This window comes from Ctenopharyngodon idella, chromosome 24, assembly GCF_019924925.1.
Source record: "Ctenopharyngodon idella isolate HZGC_01 chromosome 24, HZGC01, whole genome shotgun sequence".
NCBI lineage: Eukaryota > Metazoa > Chordata > Actinopteri > Cypriniformes > Xenocyprididae > Ctenopharyngodon > Ctenopharyngodon idella.
This window is the reverse complement of record NC_067243.1, coordinates 22,666,402-22,681,480: the sequence shown is the minus strand read 5'-3', so window position 1 is coordinate 22,681,480 and position 15,079 is coordinate 22,666,402. Positions and strand designations below refer to the sequence as shown.

The 15,079-nt window shown below is 45.5% G+C and overlaps 1 protein-coding gene and 1 pseudogene across 50 annotated transcripts in view; one reads left to right on the top strand and one right to left on the bottom strand.

The window, feature by feature from the left end:
• The window catches only part of LOC127506632 (receptor-type tyrosine-protein phosphatase eta), a 222,914-nt gene that overhangs the window by 56,188 nt on the left and 151,647 nt on the right, over positions 1 to 15,079 (top strand). The window lies entirely within an intron of this gene.
• LOC127507861 (uncharacterized) lies at positions 12,472 to 12,588 on the bottom strand (annotated as a pseudogene).

Sequence of the window (15,079 nt, the reverse complement as noted above, 5' to 3'; positions counted from 1 at the left end):
ATTGGATCTTGGTGGACTAACACAAACAAACTGTCCAAAGCCATCAGATAAAGATGTAAGGACAACATCCAGACACCTCTTAGTGGGCAAGAAGAAGACCTCTTGTACCAAGCCTGGGAAGGACAGGACTTCTCATTGGTCCACATGCAGTTTCTGCCCTTCACCCATCTAGAGACTACTTCCTAAGGTTGGCCAGAGACTGCCATAAAAATTCCTCAGGACCTCAGCAGCAGTGGGTGAAACAAAGAGATATCACAGTGATCCATCCAAATCCATTTATAACTATGTTTGGAAAACTTTAAACTGATGCAAACTACACACTTCCATTTCATACTTATTCACAGAAATAAGTATTCTCATTTGTAGTGCAACATCTGACACAAATTCAGCTGTTAATGTACAATTGAATGAATGCATGACAGTCCAATCTTTTTCCATCATGTTTAGTCTCTATTTGTTTAGAATATTGCCAATGGTATTCTGGTGGTGGTTTGGAAAGTGAGAAATGCATTGGTAAACATTGAAGACATTGTAAAGACTTTCAACTTTGTGCTTTATGCAAATGAGTTCCACAGTGGAAAGAAGGGTGGGCCACACTGTGTGTGTCCCCTCTGATGCCAGCAACCAATCACAGCACTCGAATGAAGAAGCGCCAAATTGCAATCTCATCCTCATCAGAAAGGGATAAAGGTACCCTTTCAACAGACACTCCTTGTTCTGAGTCTGCCCTTCAAAGGGGAAAAACATAACAGATATACGTTCTGAGTCCTGGCTTGAAAAGCTGAGACACTAACAGATACAACCCCACTCTGAGTCTGTCCTGTAAGGGGATAGACACTAACAGATAAACACCATTCTGAGCCTCTGGTTTGTCCAGAGAGACAACAACAGATCCCATGATCTGAGTCTACAGCTTGTGAGGCAGCAACAGAGACGACCACGTTCTGAGCCTCCAGCCTGTGAGGAAAGAGACATTAACAAACACTACGTTCAGAGTTTCCATCCAGCGAGACAGTAACGACATTTGCAACAAGGTTAAGCTCAGGAGAGCAAACCTTCACTCCAAGGTACCTTCGTCTGCGTGTTCCAGATTTTAGGACCCTTTGGTGCTCCAGGAGATCAGCATCCCACAGAGCTTCGTGTTCAAGATTGTTGAAACAGATTCTGGCTCCTCTCCCTACTGCATTGTCACCCAGCACAACCAGTGGAAGACGTCACCATCATCGGACTCAACCACATGGAACGTAAATAAAGAAAATATATTTCACTATATATGAATGATCAATACATGATTTAACAGTATATTTGAAAATATACAGAAAAATATATTGCGTAAATATATTACAGTATATTGAGTAATACATAAGGAATTGCCGCTTTTCATATATTGAAAGTATATGTGATAATATATTTACTAATATATCATAATGTATGTAATTTTATATTCAGTAATATACTTTACAATATATATGCATAATATATTGCAGATATATTTACTCATGCAGTATAAACACATATAGTACAATATATTATGGAACACATTTCTTATATTTTATAATAATTTACATTTTAAATGTTCCGTATTTTCAAGTTAGTTAACAAAAGCACACCTGCATATACTAAAACTTCTACCAAATAGACGATCACTGTGCTATAGCGTGCACAGGCGTTAATTTTTTTAAATAAAGTTATTATAGTCTTAATGGTGTTCAGCCAATCATCAACCTAACCACAGGCTCTACTCTTCAGCACAATGGTAACCCCAATAACTCACACATACCAGAAAAGCTTTTAAATTCCAAAATAATACAACTTTAAACACTAACAGATCTCCCCCTATATCAATATTGAGCAAAACACAGGAAATAGCACTTAATTTTAACATTTACTCTCCTTTAACAGTCAGAAGCAAAGCATGCTGGGAACTAGAAGTCTGTTGTAACCACTGATTGTAACTCATTCCATGAATGTGTGTATATATGTGTGTACAATACATTCACATTTATATGGGAACATGTATGTGCAATATATGTACACAATAAAGGATAAGACTTTATGAATGTAATGCTATTTTTGTCTTCATTTATAAATATTTTATATTTATCAATATAAAGCCATACATGGTCAATGCATATATTGCAGTATATTGAAAAATATAAGCACTAGTTTCCCATATATGGAAATGTATTATGTAATATATCGCATTATATTTTGCAGTATATTCCCATATATTTTTGTTCCGTAAGGGAAACCTCATCAATCAGAGCATGGCAAGCCAAAATGGCTGCCACAAATACTCTGAGAGTAGCAGAACATGTGCCTGCTGACAACTTTTCCTGCAGAAACTCCAGCACTGAAACAATCTGCCAGTGAACTGGGTCTGCACAACGTGTAGTGCAACACCTTTCAAAAACATGCCATTTAAGGGCGTACTTTCTTCTAGTGGAGGGAGCCCTGGCACTCAGAATAGTCTCTACTACATCAGCTGGAAGTCCAACATTTCTTAGCTGGTCCCCCTCAGGGGCCAAACATGGAGGTTCCAAAGCTTTGGCCTGGGAACGGAATATCGTCCCCTGTGCCTGAGGCAGAAAGTTAGGAATCGCCCAAGGCGAGCTGTCGGGGAGGGATATTAGATCTGAGAACCAAACTCTGGTCAGCCAACAAGGCACTATCAGCAAGAGACAGGACCCTTGTTGATGGACCTGTTGACGGAAGCGTCTGTAATTAGCACCAACGACAACACATGCATAGGGTGGGACCCAAGGTGAGGAACCGGGGTCTGAACCACACAGAAAGGGTACTAAGCCCGCTGCGCTTAACCCTTACCATAAACATTTTAGAAAGTGCACAAAGCATTCAGCATGTGTGCTTTCCATAAACATAGATTTTAGAAAAAGCACAAATCACTTGGCGTGTGCCCTTACCCTTTTTTGCCTCTGGGGATCGGTCCTTGGATGAAATCCCCTGGCTCTGAACCACAACTGAAACAGTCACATGGGCGGAAGGCCCAAAGGTAACACTCAAGTCAAGTCACCTTTATTTATATAGCGCTTTTTACAATGTAGATTGTGTCAAAGCAGCTTTACATTGATAACTGGTACATTGTTTGGCTCCACTGTGGACATAGCTGCCGTAAGACCTAGAATTCTTTGAAAGTTATGGAAATTTCGTGACCTAGCCTAATATCGCTCAGGGTGTTTAAGATGCATCAACACGTGGGGGACAGTTGTGCCCGCATGGTGACCAAGTCCCATACAACCCCTAAATACGTTGTCCTCTGCACAGGAGAGAGAACGCTTTTCTTGGTGCTGAGTCTCAACCCCAGAGATACAAGATGAGCGAGGACGACATCCTGATGTTGAAGCACAAGCTCTTGAGACTGGACTAAAATCAGCCAGTCATCTATGTAATTTAAAATGCGCATGCCCTGGACTCACAACTGAGCCAGAGCTGCATCCATGCATTTTTTTGTATGTGTGGGGTGACAAGGCTAGGCTGAATGGAAGAACCCGATATTGGTAAGCTTCGCTCCTAAAAGCGAACCTCAAGGAACTTCCTGCATTGTGGTAGAATTTCTATATGAAAACAGGCATTCTTGAGATCAATTGTGGCAAACCAATCTTTATGTTGGATCTGAGACACAATCATCTTGATCATTAGCACCTTGAACTTGTACATTCTGAGAGAACGGTTCAGACCATTGAGATCTAACTTTTTTTAAGCAACGATATATCAGACAATATTAATACAAGCATCTAACTTCTCAAATCAGATGAGTAAATAATTGAATTCCTCAAAATGAAATGCAACCAAATATCAATGAGACAAGTTAAAACAGTCTGGATGAAAGGCTGAATATAGTTATTTTAATATTAGAATAGTTTCAACAATGAATCTTAAAATGATAGCTTGCAAAGACAATTTGTTTGCACAAGATCATATGAATAAGAGAGAAAGGGAATCTCCCATCTGCTCAGTTCCTTCTGCATATATAAATGCGGACCTGTAATCTGTTCGTTGCCCCGGCAAACATGAGATAAGAGCCACTAGATTCTTTATTGAAAAGAGAACCTACGTCCTCAGCCTTACGTCCTTCAGCAGCAGACAGAAGGATTTTGCAATCTGGAGAGAGAACAAGAGAAAAGGAAAGGACCTGTCTCCCACTCCTTAGCCAGATCGACTTGCGAACCCTACAATCTTTATGTGAGAGCTTGCCCCTGAAAATATGCGAAACAAGTACAAAGCATTATAATGGAGAACAACATCTCTGTTACAAAGGTAACCCTCATTCCCTGAAGGAGGGAACGGGGATGTACATCGGACAGACTGACGAATAGGAATCTCGCTAGAGAGGCCAATCTGCTTCGAGTGTAACTAAAACGAGCCAATGCATATTGGCATGCAATCATATGCAGCAGCTGCTCACCTTGCAGCGCGGGTATTTAATGAGCAGCAGGTGTGTTGCATCTTCAGGTTTTCGCTGAGGAGCCGAACAGGTTAGGCGGCAGCATCAGCGGGGTACAGCGACTGTGGCGACGGGACATACGTCTCCATTCCCTCCTTCAGGGAACAAGGGTTACCTTTGTAACCATTCCTATTCAGTCGGTCACGTTCGATGTACGTCGGACAGACTGACGAATAGGAATCCCTACCAAAGCGCCACAGGAGCTTCTAGCACTCTGTTGCAAGCCTCCTGTACCCCCTTGCCCAAGGACAGTGGGACAGGGCTAACACAGAGAGTGTCGATCACTGCTGTTCCCCAAAAAACCCACTCAGTGAGACTATTGGATAACACTGGGAAAGCGTACCCTTTCACTGGAAAGAAACACTGCGGAAGCCACATCCTTCCCCGAAATAGTTATGTGGAAGAGTACATATGGACTAACCCCGTAGGGCTGTACTAAATATGGAAGAACTGGGGTGACTCCAACCCGATGAGAGGTGGGTTCTCCCAGAGGAAAAGACACGGGCTTCGTTTAGGAGCAACCGTGGAATACACATATAGGATCCCCGTAGGGTCACACATATGGAACCCAGCCTAAATATGGTTTTCAAGGATTCAATGGAGTATAGGCATGGCGCCACATGCTCCGCTACGTCCGGCTGCCGAAGGGTAATCGGAGGACTCAACAGGGTCTGCCTTGCAGGAACTCTCTGGAGCAATAAGCGCATGAAGCGCAGCAAGCCGACACTAGGCATGGGCCGGTTACCGGTTTCAAGGTATACCACGGTTTGAAAACGTCACAGTTTCAAAACCACAAAATTTTTCTGTGATACCGTTCCTGCGGTATGAGCTGTTTTTTATGTCGTGTCAAAGACACTAAGTGCAGGAATCCTCCAGGCTGTGTGCAGCGTAGTGAGTAACACGATCCCTCCCCCTCCGTTGGTGCGAGCAGTCAGTCAGTCAATCACCTGTGTGTGTGTGTGTGTGTGTGTGTGTTCTTGTGTATATATAATTCAAAAAATAATTCAATTTCTTTTCGAATTATTGTTGAGCTGCAGGTTTAAGCTCACTTAAATGACTGCATTTATTTTATTTATATAATTTTAATTTAATTAAGAAGAATTAAATTATTTATTTTAATTATTTAATCTAAAATACATTTTACTACTTTTCCAAATATTCTATGTTGCTTAGAAATATATTGTGTTTTACCTCGACATTTTAAAATAACACATTTTATGTAATTGCAATACTGTGATTCTGTGAAACCGTGATATTTTTGCTTAAGGTTATCATACCGTCAAAATCTCATACCGGCCCATGCCTAGCCGACACTAAGCTGGGGCCTCTCCGTGCCTCTGACTGGTTGAGGTGAGAACACGGGAGGAGACCGGCTCGACACGAAAGCTATCGAATCTAGCGAATGTGTTAGGTGTCGGCCAGCCTGCAGCTCTACAAACATCTGTCAGTGAGGCGCCACGAGCCAGCGCCCAGGAGGATGCAACACCTCTCGTAGAGTAAGCATGCAACCTGAGCGCGCCTTGTGCTTGGTAAGCCAAGGCGATGGTGCCTACTATCCAGTGGGCCATCCTCTGCTTGGAGATAGCCTTTCCCTTCTGCTGGCCTCCGTAACAGGCAAAGAGCAGGTCTGAGGTCCTGAGGCATTGAGTTCTGTCAATGTACAGTCGCAAAGCGCGGACTGGACAGAGCAAAGCCAGGGCTGGGTCTGCCTCCTCCGGGGGCAGTGTTTGCAGGCTCACTACCTGGTCCCTGAAGGGAGTGGTAGGAATCTTGGGCACATAGCCAGGCCGGGGTCTCAGTACCACGTGGCTGGCACCCGGCCTGAACTCTAGGCACGATTCGTCGACGGAAAATGCCTGCAGGTCCCCTACCCTCTTGATGGAGGCCAATGCAACCAGCAGTAAAGTCTTCATAGACAGAATCTTTAAGTCTGCTGACTGCAAGGGCTCAAAGGGAGCATTCTGGAGTGCTCGAAGCACCAGAGCAAGGTCCCAAGAGGGTATGGAGTGGGGTCGAGGAGGATTTAACCATATCGCCCCCCCTAAGGAATCTGACGTCCGGGACATGCTTACCAACAGACTTGCCATCGATGTGGTTGTGGTATGCGGATATTGCTGCAGCATGAACTTTGAGGGTGGAGGGAGACAGTCTACGCTCCAACGCTTGCTGCAAAAAGGAAAGCACGACTGATTGAACATCTTTGGGGGTCTTCTCGGCGAGAAGAACACCACTCGACGAACAGGTGAAACGCATATTTGCAAAGGCCCCGGGGCCAGCTGTGTGCCAGTGCATCTGTACCGAGTGTTCCCTCGGACAGGGAGTAAAACAGCTTGCAGTGGGAGGTTTCTGGGAAGGCAAAAGGTCTACCTGAGCCTCTCTGAACTCTCTCCAAATCAGCTGGACCACCTGGCGGTGGAGTCGCCACTCTCCCGACAGTGCAGCTCGTGAGAGCTCGTCGGCCACACGGTTGAGCACACCGGGGACATGAGTGGCGTGAAGCGACCTCAGATGCTTCTGACTCCAAAGAAAGAGATGGTAGGCGAGTTGCTACATGTGACGGGAGCGTAGACCACCCTGACGGTTGATGTATGCAATGGTCGCGGTGTTGTCCGTACGGACCAGCACATGCTTGCCCTGTAACGGCCCTTTCAGGTGGCCCAGGGCAAGGCGTACTGCTAGCAACTCGAGGCAGTTGACGTGCCAATGCAGCTGGGGGCCCATCCACACCCCTGATACTGCATGCCCGTTGTACATGGCACCCCAGCCGGTGGCAGAGGCATCTGTGAATACCACAGCATGCCGGGGCTTGGCGGCATTCCAGAGTGACTGCCATTAGGAACATGCCGCGTTGCCACGCCCATCTCGGGACTCGGCCGTGAAGCCAGTGCTGAAGCGGTCTCATATGAAGCAAACCGAGTGGGGTTACTGCTGCTGTGGCTGCCATAGGCCCCAGGAGCCTCTGAAAGAATTTCAGTGGGACTGCTGTCCTGCTTTTGAACATATTCAAGCAGTTCAACACCGACTGAGCACGTTGAGGCGTGCTGTCTGTTTGACTCGAATCCAACTCCATACGGAGAAAACAGATCCTCTGCACAGGGGAGAGTTTGCTCTTTTTCCAGTTGACCTGAATGCCCAACTGGCTGAGGTGACTGAGCACCAGGTCCCTGTGTTCGCACAACTGATCCCGCGACTGAGCTAGAATGAGCCAGTCATCAAGATAGTTGAGGATGCGAACACCCTGTTCTCTCATGGGAGCAAGGGCTCCCTTCACAACTTTTGTGAAGACGCAGGGAGACAGGGCCAGCCCGAAGGACCTTGTACTGATATGCTCGACCCTAGAGCGCAAAGCGCAGGAATGGCCCGTGTCGAGGGAGGATCGAGACATTAAAGTATGCATCCTTCAGGTCGATTGCTGCAAACCAATCTTGGGGATTGATGCACTCGAAATGCGTTTCTGCATGAGCATTTTGAATGGTAGCTTGTGGAGGCTCCGATTCAAAACTCACAGGTCCAAGATTGGTCGTAACCCACTGCTTTTCTTGGGTACATTAAAGTAGGGACTGTAGCACCCTGACCTCATATTGGCTGGAGGGACCAGCTCTATCGCGTCCTTCGCCAGTAGGACCGTGATCTCCGCACGCAAGACATGGGCATCGACAGCTTTCACCGCAGTGAAGTGGACGCCCTGAACTTGGGGGGATGCCGGGCGAATTGAATCGTATAGCCGAGCCTGATGGTCTGAATGAGCCAGCGAGACGAACTGGGGAGCGCTAATTAGGCTCGCATAGACCATACAAGCAGGATCAAGGGGACTGTAGGCGTGCCCGCAGTGGGGCAGCGAGGTGCAACGCAGGGATGCGGCTCGGGAGGCTCTCTTTGTGTGGCGGCCCGAAGCGGAGTCTGAGTGTGCTGTGCAACACCTATCTGGTTCCACGGTTGGACAGAGAAAGCAGAAGAGGCTTTGGTTGCCTTCTCGAACCACGTGCTGCTGCCCGCTGGCAATAGAAGAGGGGGATGAGAGTGGAGAGATTTTTCTTCTCCCACTACTCTCCGAGCTCTCTTCGGACCCTGAGATGAAGGAAACTGCTCTTTTTTTGAAAATTTGTGTGCTGCTGGCTGTTGAGCTAGCGGCGGAACAGAAACAAAACGAAACACAGGATTTACCACCCGGCCCTTCTCCGGGGGAAAGAGTGGTGTGGTCACCATCTCCTGAAGAGCAATCCCATCCATCTTCAGGTCGCCCGTCCTAGGACCTCTTGCTCTTGGCCTTACCGCCCTTCTTGGCGGGGGCCTGGACAGACTGGGCACCCCGCTTGCGACCAGCTCCACAGCACCGCTTGGATGGAGGCTGCTGCTGCGGCGCAGAAGCGGGGGCAGCTGCAGGAGGGGGCGCCCTCGTGCAGGCTGAGGTGCTGCCAGCGGTGGATGGGTGGACGCAGCAGCTGACCGCCACGGCAGGATTTGGCTGATGGCCTCAGACTGCTTCTGTACATCCAAGAACTGCTGGGCAATGTTCTCGACCGCGTTGCAGAAGAGGCCGGTCTGGGACACGGGGGAATTAAGAAACCTGACTTTGTCGGTATCCCTCATGTCGGCCAGACACAGCCAGAGATGGCGTTCCTGGACCACCATAGTGGACATCGCACGACCCACTGACCGAGCCGTAACCTTCGTCGCACTAAGCGCGAGGTCCGTGGGTCATGCAATGTCCACTATGGTGGTCCAGGAACGCCATCTCTGGCTGTGTCTGGACCACCTCCTGCACAAGAGTAGTCGCGGCACAAAGTTCCTGAAGAACTTGTGGATCGTGACTACTCTTGTGCAGGTCCTTCAGTGCCTTGGCCTGATGGACCTGCAACAATGCCATAGCATGTAGGGCGGAAACGGCTTCCCTGCAGGCTTGGTAAGCCTTGCTGGTAAGATCCAATGAGTGCTTGCAGGCCCGGGAAGGAAGAGATGGCTCCCCCCGCCAGGTGGAGTTAGGGCACAGTTGCCTAGCAACGGCCTGCTCCACAGGGGGGATGCGCGTATAACCCTTTGCCACACCGCCATCAAGGCTGGTGAGGGAGGAGGACCCACTGGAACGGTTTCGGGCAGTAAAAGGTGCCGTCCATATACTGGTGAGTTCTTCATGCACCTCCGGGAAGAAAGGAACCGGGGTGGGTGGCTGGGAACCAGCACAAGCAACCCCGAGATACCAAACGTCCAACGGCGAGGGCTCGGGACACGGTGGAGGATTCTACATGAGCCCGACCCTGTTGGCGGCCCGGGAAAGCATAGCCATCATCTCCGGATCCGAATCGGGCACCGTTACCGTTCCCAAAGGAGGCAACTGCGCTGACTCATCATCTCCAGAAAAATCAGGCTTACCCTCCGATGCAGCTATCGACATCCGGCCATCGGGGGGAGCTCCGCAGGATACGGATGGTGCATTCCTTTGAGATGGCCCACCGCGCTCCCCCGGCAGCTCTACTGGCTGCGGAGTGCAGGGGGAGTGAGGGTTCCCAGGGGGTTGGTTCCCCGAAGGAAGCGCGGTCACTGTAATCCTGAGATCACGGGTACCACTGCCCGAAGCAACCCTCTGAGGAGGATTGGATCGAGGCAGCGGCACCGGGACTCCACCCCTTTGCAGGAACTGGAGTCTCGATCGCAACTCCGAGATGGTCATCTTCCCACAATGGGTACATGACTCATCCACGAACGCAGCCTCAGCATGCTTTAAGCCCAGACACATGACGCAGCGATCGTGACCATCCCTCGGTGCCAGGTAACAACCGAATCCAGAAACACACAAGTAGAACGTCATCTTTAAAAAGACGCAAGCTCTACTTGTGTAAGCTCTTTTAGGGACTTGCTCTTTAACAGTGCTGAAGCACGCAGGGGAACGGCCGCGGCAACACTGACAGGGATTGTGTGCAGCCTGTCGTGTGCTCTCCTCTCTTTGAAGATGCTGCTCTTACCAGCTGTGAAAACAGCTATTCAGCGCTCAAAAGTGCATTACCGGCCGTGAAAACAACCTTTTACAGCTGGGAACAGCTTTGCTTAAATAAAGCAAAAAAGAAAAATAATCAAAAGAAAGAGAGGACTCCATCTCGCTGTTATGCTGTCCACCCGCACTGGGAAAAAAGAGAAGTTTGAAGAGCTGGCATCGTCTCAGAAGACACTTGCTTGCAGAAACACAGACACATATGTCCGGCTCCGAAGTGAAAAGCTAAAGATGCAATGCACCTGCTGCTCATTAAATACCTGCACTGCGAGGCGAGCAGCTGCTGTATATGATTGCATGCCAATATGCATTGGCTCGTTTTAGTTACTCGAAGCAGATTGGCCTCTCTCGCGAGATTCCTATTTGTCGGTCTGTCCGACGTATGTCGAATGTGACCAACTGAGTGGGAACTCACAGCGCTCGCACTCGCCATGGTCAAACGCAAGGGCAGCATGCTTTTCCCCCAAAACACTCAAAGCAGAACTCATACGTATCATAATCAGCCGTGGGCCGTGAACACGGCGGCACACATCTCCTGATTGTTTGCGACATGATTTTCTCTTTTTTTCTCTTTTCCACACTGGGAAACTTTTGCACATTGAAACCTGGAACTCTTAACTCCTAACAAATGGACAGACAGAGAGCGTAGCGTGCGCACATACCCAGTGCGGTCTCTGAAGACTTGCCTAACAACGCCCATCAGCTGCGACTTCTTCACAATACAGCTTGGCCTCTCGTACCTTATTGCTTACATAAAACTGAGTATCATCGGCATAATATTACTAAGCTAGAAGTAAGTCATTTGTAATTTTATCGTGCACAGTTTAGGTGCTATGATGGGGCCTGAACCCTGACAAAATTTTTCTAGTATTTTAGACATAAATGGAAGATTTGAAATGGGTGTGCAATTTGCCTATTCATTTGGATCTAGTTTCTTAATGAGAGACTTAAATGGTTTGTTCTCCCAAAAATGAAAACTCTGTCATTAATTACTCAGCCTCATGTCATCCCAAACCCTTAAGACCTTCATTCATCTTCGGAACACAAGTTAAGATGTTTTTGATGAAATCTGTGAGCTTTCTGGTCTCTGATAGACTGCAACGTTATTACCACTTTCAAGGCCCAGAAAGATAGTAAAGACATTGTTAAAATAGTCCATGTGACTACAGTGGTTCAACCTTAATGTTATGAAGTGACAAGAACAGAAAATAAATGTTCAACTACAGCATAAAATGACATAGCAAATGCTGGTACTGCTGCTTTTGGTAATGTAATCTCTTAAAGATTTTTAGCCAGAAACACCAGCCTGTTTACATGGTCTGGTTTCAGAGATGAGTGCAGGCATGGCACAAAATTTTAACCTGTGCTAAAGACCCTCTCTGAAGAGGAACTTGTGGCTGGGATGCACAGATACTTCTTAGCTAGCTTCACCCACCGTAACCTTAAAGAAGCTGCTCAGGGCCTTTTTTTTCTTCTTCGGTTCAGCAGCATCCTCTGTGTCATCAGCAGGCATTGTTGCTGTCTTCTCCTTCAATGGGACATATATTATAAAGAAATTAGTAATAATAATAATAATGATTTGTTACATTTATATAGTGCTTTTCTGGGTACTCAAAGTGCTTTACATATGGAAGGGGGAATCTCCTCAGCCAGCACCAATGTGCAGCATCCACCTGGATGATGCAATGGCAGCCATATTGCACCAGAACGCCCACCACACACCAGCTTATTGGTGAAGAGGCAGAGTGATGAAGCCAGTCAGTATATGGGGATGATTAGGAGGCCATGATGGACAGAGGCCAATGGGCAAATTTGGCCAGGATTTCGGGGGTTACACCCCCACTCTTTTCGAAGGACATCCTGGGATTTTTAACGACCACAGAGAGTCAGGACCTCGGTTTAACGTCTCATCCGAAGGACAGTGCTTTTTGACAGTATAGTGTCCCCATCACTATACTGAGGTATCAGGACCCACACAGACCACAGGGTGAGCACCCCCTGCTGGCCTCACTAGCACCTCTTCCAGCAGCAACCTAGTTTTCCCAGGAGGTCTCCCATCCAGGTACTAACCAGGCTCAGCCCTGCTTAGCTTCAGTGGGCAACCAGTCTTGGGCTACAGGGTGATATGGCTGCTGGAACACTTTCTATGAAGACCATGCTTATAATGAATTATATCCCTATTTATACTTATTTATAAGGATGCACCGGTATCGGGCCCGATACCAAGCTCATGTACTTGTACTCATACTCGTAAAAATACCCTTGATACCAAAGGCCGATACCTCACGTGACGTAACTGACAGAATTTTCCGTGCACAGAGACACCGGCGGCAGCAGCAGAAACAATATCAGCCTCAGGGGTGTGGAAATACTTCAAAATTAATGATGACAACACACACATTGCGAACTGCATGCTTTCAATCACAATTCGTTATCGATTAGTGAAGGCGGGATAGGCGGAATCGTGACAGACCAGAAGTGCTCCCTCTAGCGTGCGCGATCCCAGTTCTCTGACAACGCGTGATCAGTTCTCCTCGCGCCTGAATGTTCAGCTGCACACATAGTTGTCAAAATGTCCATTGTGTGGAGTATCTCACGTAAATACAGTCGGTTATGGCTTAAGTGGACATAAACATTTGGGTGAAAACAGGATATGTGTCAGTATCCATGTTTTCAGTCTTAAAGGGACCGTAGCCTGTATTTGTCATTAACGTTAATAAAACAACAAAATATGTTAAATAAATGTATACATGGTAAATAAACCTACTGTATCTGAAAAACAAGTTTATTTAATTTGTATCTCTATAGTATTTGTTGTATCGTTTGTAATTTGTTTGTAAATTTCTTTTTATATAACAACAAAATATATATTGGTAATTATGCCCTTTAAAGGTTATTGGACACTGTGAAATGTTTGTTCTTTAAGTTTGTGACAAGCACATAAAAATTATTACTTTTTTTCATTAGAGTAATAATAAAGAAGCTGTCCTACATTCATTAGTCTCACTGTGTTGTGCTTGGAAAACTGCAGCATCAAAACAAAAAAAAACAAAAAAGAGAAGAGAAATCAATAAATGTATAGGCATCGGTATCAGCGAGTACTAGAAAAAAGTATCGGTACTCGTACTCGGTCATTAAAAAATGGTATCGGTGCATCCCTACTTATTTATAAGTAAGTATTACTATACTATAAATATATGTATAAAGACTCATTAAGACCTATACTGCATTATAACAACAGTTATATTTACATTTATATTATTTTTAAATGTATAAGCCATGCATTGGCTTTTTCAATGCACATGGTCAAAATGCATTATGAACAGATCAAGTATAAAATAGTTCCAGACACTTGTTTGCTGTACCAGTTAGTTATTAATAATTATGTCTTTAACGGCTAATGTTTGGATTAGAGGTCATGAATGGTATATATATATATATATATATATATTTTTTTTTTTTTTTTCCTCCAGTTTTGCTAAAAAAATATTTTTTTAACTGTTTCGGGGTTGAGACATCTGACCTTTCTGTTATTTGAAAAAACCTGGGCAGTGGCTTTCTGCTGCTTGAGGACCGTGTTGACCATGGCCTGCCTAGATCTCCATCTGGTTGGACATTCTGTCTTCAGAGGGTGTTCAGGCAGATTCAGCTTTTTCTGTGAATTATAGGTGTTATTTATATTATAGGTCCATTTGTAATCGGATTGATGGCTCAATCGGATTGAAAAATGTACATGTAAACACCTTAATCGATCCAATTGAGCTCGATCCGAATGAAATTTCGATCGGATTGGAAGGGGTGGTTTATTCCTTTTCTAATCCGATCCAAAAGCAAAAAATTACCATGTAAACACCTGAATCCGACTACTTTCACAATAGTATTCAGAAGTCTCTGGGGCACATGCGCAGTGCAATGTTGACACGCATTACGCAGTGTGCAAGTTCACGTTCACGTCTTTAGTTGTAAAGATGTATGCCAACAGGCAGTGGCGTAGCTGTATCCATTCGTCATAATATTGGAAATCTTTCCGTTTTAAAACAAGAAGGGGAGCCAATGGATATCACACAAGAAGCAACGTGCAAACTTTGCGCAAGAGTTATGCTGGTGAAAAAGTCTCAAACTCGGTCAGTATTCACTACAGAAATTGAAAGTAAAAAGTGACGGAATTTCAACATAGTATGCTGATAACGGTATATAACTGTCTTAATTTATTCCATTATTTCTCTTGTGGCTGTACATATAGGCTAGTGGAACAAATGAGAATAATAGTATTTTGTGTTAAACAGGTTGTTTTTTTTTTTAAAGTCGGTGCTTGTAGTAAAGCTGCGCTTAATTTTAATTGATGACCGCGGTGTTAGGAAATATTATAGCCTAGACTCTTAATAATTTTAATTATAAGCCTCTAATTAATTGTATAATAGACCTAAAAAAAATGTTTAAAACATTTTCAAAGATAGCTAATAGCCTAATCTTTTATTATCCTCACAGCACGTATAATATTAATTTAATAATAAAAGAAGCTGAACCTAGTTATAATAGACTAGAAGAATGTAACAGGCCTACATTAATTGGAAATACCAAATCCTCTTAATATTGCCAAGATTTGATGCTTTTGAAAATATCTTTGG